The 12422-nt window shown below is 37.4% G+C and overlaps 1 protein-coding gene across 1 annotated transcript in view; it reads left to right on the forward strand.

The window, feature by feature from the left end:
- The first annotated feature begins 3655 nt into the window (after positions 1–3655).
- Positions 3656–12422, forward strand: part of LOC109424732 (ornithine aminotransferase, mitochondrial) — a 61552-nt gene continuing 52785 nt past the window's right edge. Inside the window, exon 1 of the mRNA XM_029865197.2 lies at positions 3656–3932. The gene's annotated coding sequence lies outside the window, so the exon portion shown is untranslated. The remainder of the gene's footprint in view (positions 3933–12422) is intronic.

A 12422-nucleotide genomic window follows, 5' to 3' on the forward strand; every position in this document is an offset into this window, starting at 1 on the left:
TGCATGCCGCCATTTAGGCGCATGTAAAATGTACGCATATCGCCTCCACTTTAACATCTTATGCAACATCTTATACGATCACTGGTTGACTGGCGGGGCCGGGATCGAACCCATGACCAACCATCCACTTATGAAGTGAACGTGTAGCCACTACGCCACGAGCCCCGGCTAGAAAGTTTTTTATACTGAAAATTTGTTCTAAAAATTTTGGCTGAGGGGGGGTTTAACCCTAACCCTCGTTTTCCAGCGTTTCACTTTTCAATGGTTGATTCACATCGTTTTTTCTCCTGTTTGACGTTTGTTAACTACCACCACCTCGGTATATAACGGTTTGCGAAACACCAGTGTGATTAGCATTGGGCAATTATGTTTTCGTGACGATCATTTTAATCGCAATTTGTTCTGTGTTAAAACTAACATACATATTTGTATGTGCACGCCATCACCATGAGGATAACACATACTCAACAACATTGCTTGAAAAACTACGAGTGCTAGCATGTGCTCCTCGAGCAAGGTCCATAGAGGACAGGTGATTTAAGTATTTTGTACATGGTGTATTTGGTGCGTGGGTGAATCTTTTTTGACAACAGTTTCTTCTGGAGGCCGTAGTAGACACGACTCACTCAACTGTTGTCAGCCGTCAGTAAGGATCCACACGGAGAAACTGAAAAACTCAAAATTAGGTACTTTTAAACTCAATTTTGAGTTCTTTTTCATCTCCCTTTTCATGCGCTCTTTCTGTTGTTGTCAGAGAGTGAAGAGAGAAACAGCCCAACTTTTGCAGTTCAGTGCGTCAAGCCAACACTGAGTTTCTAGCACAGTACTCAAATTTGAGTGAATACAACCTAGTCAAAATTTCAGTTGGGTGAAAAAAACTTAAAATAAGGTATTTCTTTCACATGGACGCAAGCAAGAACAACCCAACAAAAACATCGATTCCATCAACTCAAAAGTGGCTTGACGCCCGCAACCTCGAAGTTGAGTGGAAAGAACTCACTTTTGGGTAGTTTCGTCTCTCCGTGCAAGGTAGACGAATTCCACAACTAGGTACCATGAACTTACTTACTTTTAGTCCTGAGCACCCATGGTGATCAGAGGGCCGAAGTCGTTGAGCCAGTTCGAGCCGTTGAATGGGGTTCGATAACACTAGGTTGTTGGCCTAAGGTCCCCTATCCACCGTGGTGGGGCTGCCACCTTAGGTAGAGGTGAATTCCATATTCAACCGCTCGATGCAAGAACAGACGCTGTTTGAGCCGCACCTCCTTGGTGACGCTCGGTACGTACATCCTTAATCTAGCTGAAATCTGAAGGACAACAGTGCCCAAGCTGTACTGTCAGCTAAGCACAAAACTCTTAGCTGGCGTTCTTTGTCATCGATTGACCCGTGCGTGGAAACATGAGGTAGGAACTTGTGAGGGCCAGAGCTATGTTTGACGCTCCTTGCCGAATCAAAATTTTTGTTTTCCATCAGAATTCCAGGAATGCAAAGGTGTTTATGTTTTCAAAAGAATTTTCGTCTGATCTTACTTTCGGAAAAAAAAAACATTTTTCTTCGCACAATGGTCCAATTTTGAGAAAAGCTGTCAGAAACTCAATTTTTAAACATCTCTTAAATGGGTTTCTGTATTATATTGCGCATTGCGCAGTTAAAAGTGCGACGAGGAAGTGCGGAATCTCAAATAAAAGTGCGATTTGGTGTCAGATCGTTTCGGTGTCTTCACCGCACTTATTCATTAGCTCATGATGTGCGGTGAAGACACCGGAACGATTTGATGCAATATCGCACTTTTATTTAAGATTCCGCACTCTGTCGCAGTCCAGTTAGCAATGCAATAAACTATATCATCATTCATCTACAATATCAGAAGCGTTGACTGTCTTTCAAATAAATTGGAAATCCTGATTCTGTATCTTTTACAGCGCTAAATAGCTGCTGATGGAAATATTGCTGATTTTTTTTGATAAAGAACACAAGCAAGTTCAACCTCTACAAAAGTCTAATAATCTAAGTAATTCAATGGCTTCCAGAAGTTTATTCGTATGTTTTTGTGTGTATTAGGCACCAGCACAGGAAAAATAAATTAAAATAACACTTTTTTCTTCAATTTTTGCCACGTATTTTCAAATCTGGACTACTGTGCGGCGCATCATATGTTGGTTCTTTGTGTAAATGCAGATAAATGCAAATAATAAGTGTTTGACATGTTATATAATTATGCAAGTACACATTTCTGAAGAATTTCAGAAAGAATTGGGTTACTTTGATAATTTTACATTGATTGTCGTCGCCCCCTTCCGTTTGTCCTCTTCTTGTCGTTGTCTACCGATAAAGTCCATTCTTTTTAGTTCCGTTACAGATATGGACAATTTGTCCCATCAATGTTTTTAGTTGTACACTGTGCTGTGGAAGTTGGAAGGAAGGGAAACGAATTTTTGCAGTTCGTTTCTGGTTCTAGCGATGGCTATGAACATATGAATATACATGAGTTGTATATGTAGAGAAAAGAGAGAAAGTAGATAGAAAGATACAAAGTAGGATGAAAGGGACGGGTCAGGAATTGAACCTATGACCTTCTGCATACGAATCAGAAGCGGTAGCTACTAGACCACCACGCCCGTTTGTCAAACTTGGTTACGTTGTATGAAAAAACAGCTGGTGGTATTATAGTTTTGTCCGTCACTGTAGCTCTTAAACTGTTAAAATGGTGATTGGTTTTGGAGTTTCATAGAAATAATTAATTCATTGCATCAAATCCTATAGTATCAACTTGAAATTAATGGAAAATAAATTGCTTCTGAAATATTGTGTATTCTGTTCTATCTTTAGGTCTAGTGTAGAGGTTTCGACTCTATTCAGAGTGCTGCTAGAAACTTGGCAAAAAAAACTAATGAGAACTTGCAATACATACTTCGTTCTAATGTCACAATCGCTTCAATATCAGGTCGGTATTAGAGATGCAAGGTAAATTTGCAGAACTTACTAGATTTTATGTGTTTTTCATAAAGTGTTCATATTGCCTTATTGGCCAAATTACCCCGACTATCCTTGCACAGAAACTAGGAATAGGCTCATTGACATAATCCATTGTTTATGGTTAGGTACACACTTGAACATTCAACAATTATTCCCCTATACATTTCAAATTTTTCGAACCCTCATAAATGGCGTGATCTTCAAGAAGTCCGGTGTATATGTACAGTAGGAAAAAGGGCAGCAGCAATGGAAGAAAAAAAATGTTCAAAAAATATATTTATCAAAATAAATATTATTTACCTTACATAACCACTGATAAGTCAATTTAAAGTGTCCTTTATTACAAATGTTTAAAGTTTGCACGAGGCAGTAGATACATTACAGAACATAAATCGACAAAAATGCTACGCTCTTCATGGATGTCCCATCACCATGCTGCATGCATGCATGCGACAGAGATAACAGCGATCACCTATTTGAACAAACTACCTCCAATTGAAAAAATTAAAAACTTTCCATAAGCTGCTCAACTGCGTATTAATGGTATTAATACGACGCTCAGGGTATTTATCGGCCAGAGATTCAACCTGTCGCTCTCTGTCTCGCTCACGCCCAGCAAACAAGCAAGCAAGGACTCCATATAGCGCTGTTCAAAACAAGAAAATACGCCGCTGCGTTGTTGGTTGCAGTTTGCTCACATGCAGACTCACACGTCCGTGTTTATTCGGTAACAAACGATCGAGCAAAACAGTCTCGTCTCAAATTTAATCCCACGGATCAAGTGTAACTGCTATAAGCACATATTCGCAAAATTTGCTCAAAACGCACCAATACCATCTACCAACCAACATCAGCCACGCGTATCAGGTGTCGTTGGTGTTTCAAGTGGTGCATTCTTTTGTGGGCGTGTACCCATTATATTCGCAAAAAAAATCGCACGATCACCGTATCTCAGGTAAGTCACGAGCGAGCAGGTATCCAAGGCGCACGGCCACAAATTAAGCCTCATTAACAACTGTCCGTTATCAGGATTGCCGAAAAGAAGTACAAAAAAAATGTGACCGAGCAAATAAAGAGCTTCCCCCCTGGGGCGATAAGCGTGCACTAAACAAGCGTGCTAACGAGTGTTCAGTTCACCCTTTCTGTTGTTTCTAGCTCGAGCCTCTGCTGATGATCCGAGAAAGGAAGGAGTCTTACCGATAAGCCAAATCCATCAAACCGCACCGCCTCTAACCCTTTAGCGTCGCTCATGGCCCTTACCTACAATAAGACAAGTGCGCCTTTGTGTCCCCTATTACACAGTGGGAGAAAACGAGCTCAAATTCCCACAAAAATATGCCAATAATCTCTGTGACAGACTCAAAAAAACTTTTTTTATAAAACATCACGAGCCGCAACTACATTTTGTATCGATGTTCTCCGATTGAGCTGAAAATTTCAGGGTTTTCCATAAAACCTGGAAAGTCAAGGAATGTAGGGAATTTTGTTGATAGCCAGGGAAATTCTTCACGACGAGCATAAAACGATGTAGAGTAACTGACGTATTTTCGGCAGTTTTGTTCTCTCCGTCATGGGGGATTTTCTGAAACCTGTTGCACTCAGAGTTGGCCTCAAATCCTTCCCAATCAAGCTGGATTATATGCCCAATTGTCAGGCAAGTTGGCTCACAAAAACCCCCTAAGACGAAGAAAACAAACTTGCCGATAGTCACCTTATAATATTTTATACAAGCTCTTACAATTATGTAATTTGGAAAACTAGCTTAAGTGTCTCCCTATACTGTTAAATGCATGATTTCCGATTTACAATCAAATCAATGTATGATCTTAATTCTGATCCATTTTAGTGGAAATACCTAAGCAGGGCCGGATTTACAAATGTGTGGGTCCGGGGCTACAGTGTTGGGGGCCCTTTATATGGAGAATATATTTTTGCTGATTAAACATGCAAATAATTAAAAAAATATTGTTTATTTTACAAATATAATAATGAAGGTACCGTCGTTGGGGGTGACAATGGATCAAAACATTATCTGAAATATATCATCAAATATTGCAAATATCGAATCTAAAATTTTATCGTGTCATCCAGTAGCTCCTGTCAAAAAAATAGATTCTAGAGCAAGTGGTTAATTTTTAATCAATCATCGAAAAAAGCTTGAAAATAACGCCTTTTTAAAATACCACTCGATAAAACATCACACTTTTAGGTGGATTGATAATTTTCAGAACCTCAAACTTATATTTCAAGCCTAACTTTATCAAACACTGTATGTAACATATGTAAACTAAAAAGAGATTTTCACATGAGGTGCTGAATTTCGTTAAGGACTTCGTGTATCACTCACCTTTGGGGATGATTTGTGAAAAAAATACCCGGATTTTCACGTTTCTGAAATGCTCAATGTATGAATTGCTATGGAAACAGCGAACTTCCCCTTCGATTTTCTCTGTTCGTGGATTTTGTTAGATACGGTGTTTGGTAAAGTTAGGCTTGATTAATGATATAATATAGTACTGGTAAGTATAGGGTGTCCCAGAAAGTATGGGCACAACTTTGTATAGCGAGAATACATTATTTTTTTAACAAACAACAATTTCTATATTTTTGTATTTTTATTCAAAGTATTTTTATTGATACTTGTAAAAAATATACATTAAAAAGAGTTTTTTTATGCAGAATGTTTAAAATGAAAAAAGAACTTTCAAAACTCCTGCACAACCTACTTTTTTACAGTTTTGCCAAATACACAATATCGAAACAATTTTTTTTTGAATTTTTTCGGCATGATATATTCGAAAACATGTTTCCCCAGATGCTTGATTAAAATTTTTCATAAGAATATGGTTTGCCTGTGCGTACCGGCCCTTCAGAATTTTGAGAAAATCGAAAAAATCGCTTTTTCTATTTCTGGATGAGACATGTCCACATTCATTCGAGTTTTAAAACATATTTTAACGAGAACAAAGATAATTCAATGTATACATAACAAAGCTGGAGTACTTATTTAAAAAAATCTATAAAAAATTCTTCAAAATGTTTTCAAAAACACTCAAGTTCAGCAGATACTGTTTGACTCTGCTCTGCTAGAATTTTGGGGTTCCTCTAGAATTTTGTCGAAGATTTTCTTCAGGACTTTTTCTTAAGGAATTGCACAAAAATGTTAATAAGTTAATTTGGAAGCAAAATTTAAAATTTAATGAATAGCTAGACCAATCATAACAGACTTCCTCTGAATAATCACGACACATCTACATCTTGCCCGGGGCCCAGGCCCTCTGCCTCCCATAAATTCGGCACTGTACCTAAACTACAAATTGAAAGCAGTGTTCAGTGTGATGTGATGAATGTGATGAAAGCTCAGTGTGATATATTGCGACATTTGCACCCATTTAGACTCGTCCGAAATTCATTATCATCACAGTCGAATTTCGCACACGACTTCGCAGCGGCTGGCATGCACAAGTTCGGTTGAGTTCAAGACAGGGACGTCGGATGCACAACAGGTAAACAAAATAAGCTTGATTAGTGCTTAGATAATTAATACATAGATTTGCAACTTATGAAAATAATCGGCAACAAAACAGTAGCGCCTATCAAAGAATGGTGGTCGACGGGTGAACTATTCATTTCCTCCTCCCTGCGCATTTGTAGCCTGTAATTTAAGGTATCCAAGCAACCTTCAAAACAAGGTTTGAAATTTGTTATCATTTAACTCAAACAAGCTGTCAATTCGCGTTTGTTCGATTTGAAATCGAAAATAATATTTCTGAGTACGGCCAAAGTACGGCTTCCAGACCAAACAATTTATTGCAGTTCTGGGGATAACCAGGTATGTCACACAATCTGTGTTGGCCTAACGTTGTTTTAAGCACAAACTAACGCTATTTTTTTTTCAGCTCACGCGATGTGAGAAGTGGGAGAAGACATGTGACGTGGTCGGCAGTTGAGAAGATGCTTATGTTGGCCGCAAACATTTCGAGACGCAGATTTCTGAAAATTGCGTTAAAAGAATCAAGGGTAAAAATTGATTAGATTGTATTATAGCGGTAAAAATCACTGGTACAATTTATTTATAGGCTGAGACCAATTGAATCTCGTCTGAGTGATACTCATTTCCAGACTCCATACACTTCAAGTTCCATGGAAATTCATAAGAAAATGATTTCAAATCTCTTAACGGACGTGGCGGGAGAATTTGAGATCGATCACAGATCTGTGGATCGATGGTACGCGAGATTCTGCTTCAAATATACTTTTGGCGACAAGATTGTACGACGACCCCATTAATTCTTTTTACCATCTCTTATTTATGAAATTCGTTTATTAAATGTGAGAAATGTAATCACACTGTACATTTGTTCTACATCAACAGTGCCCCTATGTCTACCATCTGGATCAAAACTACTCCTGGGGGTCGTGACCAACTGTGACCAACAGTTCGGAAAAAGATAATCCAAACTAATGACGGGGGATGGTACTTGCTGATGCGAGACCTACCAAAACAAAATTCACCATTTAAAGTTGAGCATGTTTACCCGGGGGACTTTAACAGTGATTCTAGCAATCTTAGGCTTATTCTAGTACAAAAACTTATGCTTTACCAATACATGATTAATTATGATTCCATGAGATGTGTGGATGCGCTGGAATAGATTTCGCGAAAGTCTTTGGTTGATCATTAACACTTTTCAATGCAATCCCACCAAACTTAAAAAAATCGATTTGACCGTAAAGAATCCATCGGGCTCGAATGCTCGATGAAGAAAATTAGTGGAGTGAGACGCCTTCTTCTGTTTGGACCAATATAAGGTGTAGAAATTACGATACGCTTTAAAGCCAATTGGGTGGACAAGGTATCGGTCCGTAATTAACAACACGGATCCCTACAAGCTGGCTGTTCCGGTGGCCCTTCTGAAAATCCTAGTTCTGAAGTGCGTACTCCGGGTTCGTCTTGGGTTAGTCTCATTTGCTTGTCATTTGTTTTCACTCAATACACAACACGTTAGTTGCCAAGGTTTCAGCAAAACCATCAAGTGCGCAGGGTAGTTCAATTGAAAATGCGCACCCGCTTCGGTGGATTACTTCACCCGTCGACCAACAGGTGGCATTAGGTGCAACCGCTGCAGCGATGCCAACTGCATGCATACTGCGATGGTTAAGTTGGATATCTATGTATTAATTATCTAAGATTAGTGTGAAATTTCGCTAGGAAATGATGATTCAGTGGATTCTCAAATTATCGCAGTAGTCTAAACATTAATGAGGAACCCAATACTGAACTCAATATAATGTTTAATTAATTTTCGGTCCATTATTTGGTGGTCAAATTATTGGAGGGAGGGGGGGGGGTTGTTTTTCAAAGACTGGTTTTTTATTTTTTGTATGGGAAAATCGGAAAATCATCAACTATTGAGGGGGCCAAACCAGGCTTGCCACCCCCCCCTCTAAGTTAGTTGGCGTCTATGTTTGGTGATATCGTTTTTGAGATACCTCAATAATTCCTACATGTTGATGTGTTTCTAATGAAATTGTTGGCGCATTCAGTTTGAAGATGCCCTGTGCGTTAAGCATGGAAACATTTTTTTAAGCATGCAAGTTTTGAAGGGTGACTTGTATGGGAAACATCGTACCTAACATAAATCGCCTAAAACTATCAAATTCGATTTAGTAAAACGAAATATTTAGCATGAGTCGTTAATATAGATGTTAATTGAGCAATTTACCTTTTTTGATTACAAAATATTCCCATGCTTAATGGCTTGCAGTCAAAAAAGCCCAAAATCGCATATTTTGCCCTATAAATTGAGGTATACAGTGTTGGACAAAACAATAAGACCACCTGCCAATTTTCATACAAAATGGCCAAGTTTGACGATGTGATGCTCGGTTTCTAGTGAACCGATTTGGCTGCAATTTTGACAGTCGCCATGTAGCTACATGAATATTGATTTGTATTTAATTGATTCAGTTCTGTTCACTACATCCAAAGTTACAGATATACGAAACGAAAAAAAATAATAGGACCAGATTGCCATTATTTATAAACCTGCACATAATACTATATGGTACGCATCATTGGAATATCTTATGAATTCGCAAGTTACACAGCGCAACATTTTGTTTTGTCTCAAGAGCAAACTTATGTGTCTCTGAATGATTTTGGCCCGCTGAATCCGACTCCAGCACGTCGCAATTTTGAGCTAGAGTGTCAGACAAAACAATAAGACCACCGGTCCTATTTCATACAAAATGGCCAAGTGTGACGATATGCTACTAGGTTTCTAGTAAACCGATTTGGCTGAAATTTAGACAGCTGACATGGAATTACGAGAATTTTGATTTGTATTAAATTGATTGAGTTCTGTTCACTACTTTCAAAGTTACAGATATACGGAGCGACAAAATTTAAACACCAAATTTTTATTATAGTTATTTGTGGTTTTTCGCCCACATTTTTTCACCAAACCATCAATATTATAATATTGATGGTTTGGTGAAAAAATGTGGGCGAAACTATGATAAAAATTAGGTAAAACGCAGGGCCGGATTTACGGGGGGGCCAGGGGGGCCATGGCCCCGGGCCCCCACATTTTAGGGGCCCCCACAAAATCTGAATTCATGAAAATGTGAAAAAATAAAAAATAAAGTAGTGCACTTTTAAATTACTATCGTTTGGAAGGATGTATATGATATGTATTGGTTTTAATTGGAAAAACTGTAGCTAACTGTCCTGCGACTAACAAAAACTTCCACCAAAACTTGTAACAACTTTTGAATAAAGTAATCTTGTGCAATTGCACAAGATATTTTAACAGCAATTCTAGTGAAATCATCTGAGTTTCAAAACTGAGAAGAATGGAGAGTTAAAAAGTTCTTGCTTAGTACTGATGAACATTTTTGAATATATTTTGGAGAATTTTCCACGGAGTTCTTAGAAAAACTTCGGAAATTTCAATAGTTATTCATTTTTATTTTTGCTTCATATATAGGGTTTGATTTTAGTTAACAGACTTACGACCTATTTGAATTGAACCCAGATCTGTTAAAATAAGATCTAGAGGAACTCCAGCAAGAACTATTTGCGGATAATTTTGAAAAGTTTTTGTCTGTATTTCTTAAAAAAAATAGTCGAGTTCCTAAGAGATTTGTTTTTTGAAATAGGAGTGTAATTTTGATGAATTTCTGACAAAATCTATAAATTTATCATGGAAATTGCAGAAGAAATTTTTTGAAAAATCTTTAGAATTCATAATAAAATCTTAAAGGTTCTATTTTTTATTCGGCTTTAAAACCAACAAGATTCTCACAAAAAACAAATCTAGAAATTTCACAAAAATCAAAAAGAAGTCAGAAGTTCTGTGAGGTGAGGAACTCATCACAGATTATCGCTAAAATGTCCTAAAAAGTCAGTATTTGAATTTTCGTTTAAAATAGCTCTAGAAAATTTCCATTGCTCCATGAAGTTTCACCAGAAATTGGGTTCAGAATTTTGTCGAAAACTCTTTTGGGAGGTCACTACAAACAAACTTCCCTAGAAGTCGCAAGTTATAACGTGATGTTGATAATCGACCATCAACTCCTCCAAAGACTACTCTAGGGCTTGCGCTAGAAATTCTTTTTAAAGCATTTTCAAAAACCACTCCAGCTAATGGGCTATAAATTTTACTAAAAATTTCTCGATGGTCTTCCTCAAATTATTCTGTCTTTGTGTGTATCTTTGAATTTTTATGTCACACTAGCGAAAAAAGTTTTCTTCTTTACATAATTTCTTGTATCATTGTTGTTATATAAGAAATTAAAATCTGGATTTTTGTTAGGAATCGGTAGCAGTTTTTTTTATATGATCCCAATGATTTCCACAACTACTATAAGATATTTTGTTCGATTTTTTCCATCTATATGAGCAAAAACATATCATCTGAAAAGAGGGCCCCCACAGCATTGTGGCCCCGGGCCTCCACATTTGTAAATCCGGCCCTGGTAAAACCCCACCAGGGATATGCAAACGTTCTGCATGCAATCTGTCAAAGATGTAAATAAATCAACAGTAAAGAAACTATCAATAATTACGAGGAGAGTATGAAAAGAATCCAATGACGAATTTACTTGAGATCTCATTCCCTCGCAATTCTACAAGTCGTTTGAGGCTTAAGAAGAGAAGAGCACAACGGAACTGATAAGATAGGTAGAATATTTAGAATGATGAAAATCTATTCCTTTATGAATGAATCACACTTAGATTCGTTTTCGCTGTTCGGTAAAAAAATCGCAGAAAATAAAAACGGTTAAGAGGAAAAACAACAGTTTTTCGGTTATAATCGTTTATTTTACAAAAGTTCGGTAGTATAATTACTGAATCGATTGTAATTTCTAACTTAGACAACATAATACCGAAATCCAACGGTAATTTGTCATTGGAAATTACCTTAGAAATTCGGTAATTTTGGTAGGCTCCCGAAAATTTAATTTACCGGACGTTTGGTAGTTGTAGAGATTACCGAACGTTCAGCTGTTGAAAATTCGGTAAAAAAAATACCGTATTACGGTACCTCGGAGTTCGGAATAGGTCGCTATAGGTCCGATAGGGCAGTGGCTTCTATTTTAGGTACTTTTCCGCTATAACTCAGCCAATTTTGAACCAATTGACTTGAAATTTTATACACGGCTAGATACTATCCCACAGCGTTCCAAAAAATGTGTCAATTGGTTCAAAATTGACTGAGTCATAGCGGAAAGTGCTCAAAATAGAAGCCACTGCCCAAGTGGCTCCACAACAAACATAATTGCTGTTCAACGGCTGAATAACCGCTCTTAAGCTTGATTTTAGACGTTTTGGCTGAATAAGCTGTTATTCAGCTATCATTGTTACTAAGGCCGGTTCCCTACATGTTTTATGGGGAATAACTGTTGAGATTTTTTTTATTTAACCTATAATTTACCCATTTGTACATATGTACGTTGACTTTTTAAAGAGTAAGAAACTCTGAAAATTTGGAAGGAGAAGGTTAAGTTATGCCGTTTTATTCCATTCTCTAAAAAAATTATAATTGTATTTGTCATCCAACATTTTACAGCTGCAATATTAATATTTAAAAATCCCTGAAAGCTTGAGAACGTTGTCCTAGGTTGTCATTATTTGCAATAACGCCCGTTATAAAGACAGCTAAAACTATGGATAAAATGCATCCCCCGAAATAAAAATGGAACTTTTATATTCAAAACCGAAAATCATATAAAACTATGAAAATAGTCCATTTCTTCAAAATAAATACCAATGCGTGGTTAAAATGGAAATGTTATAGAAATAGACTATTGGAAAGGAATTAGGAACTGGCTCTGAAAATAAAAGCTTAAAACACTGCGCAATGGCCCAGAGGCGCACTTTTCTAGCAGAACGAGAAGTTAAAGCTTAACAAATCATAGCTATACAGCAAGACCTTCC

The sequence above is a fragment of the Aedes albopictus genome, chromosome 3 (genome assembly GCF_035046485.1).
Source record: "Aedes albopictus strain Foshan chromosome 3, AalbF5, whole genome shotgun sequence".
Classification (NCBI taxonomy): Eukaryota; Metazoa; Arthropoda; class Insecta; order Diptera; family Culicidae; genus Aedes; species Aedes albopictus.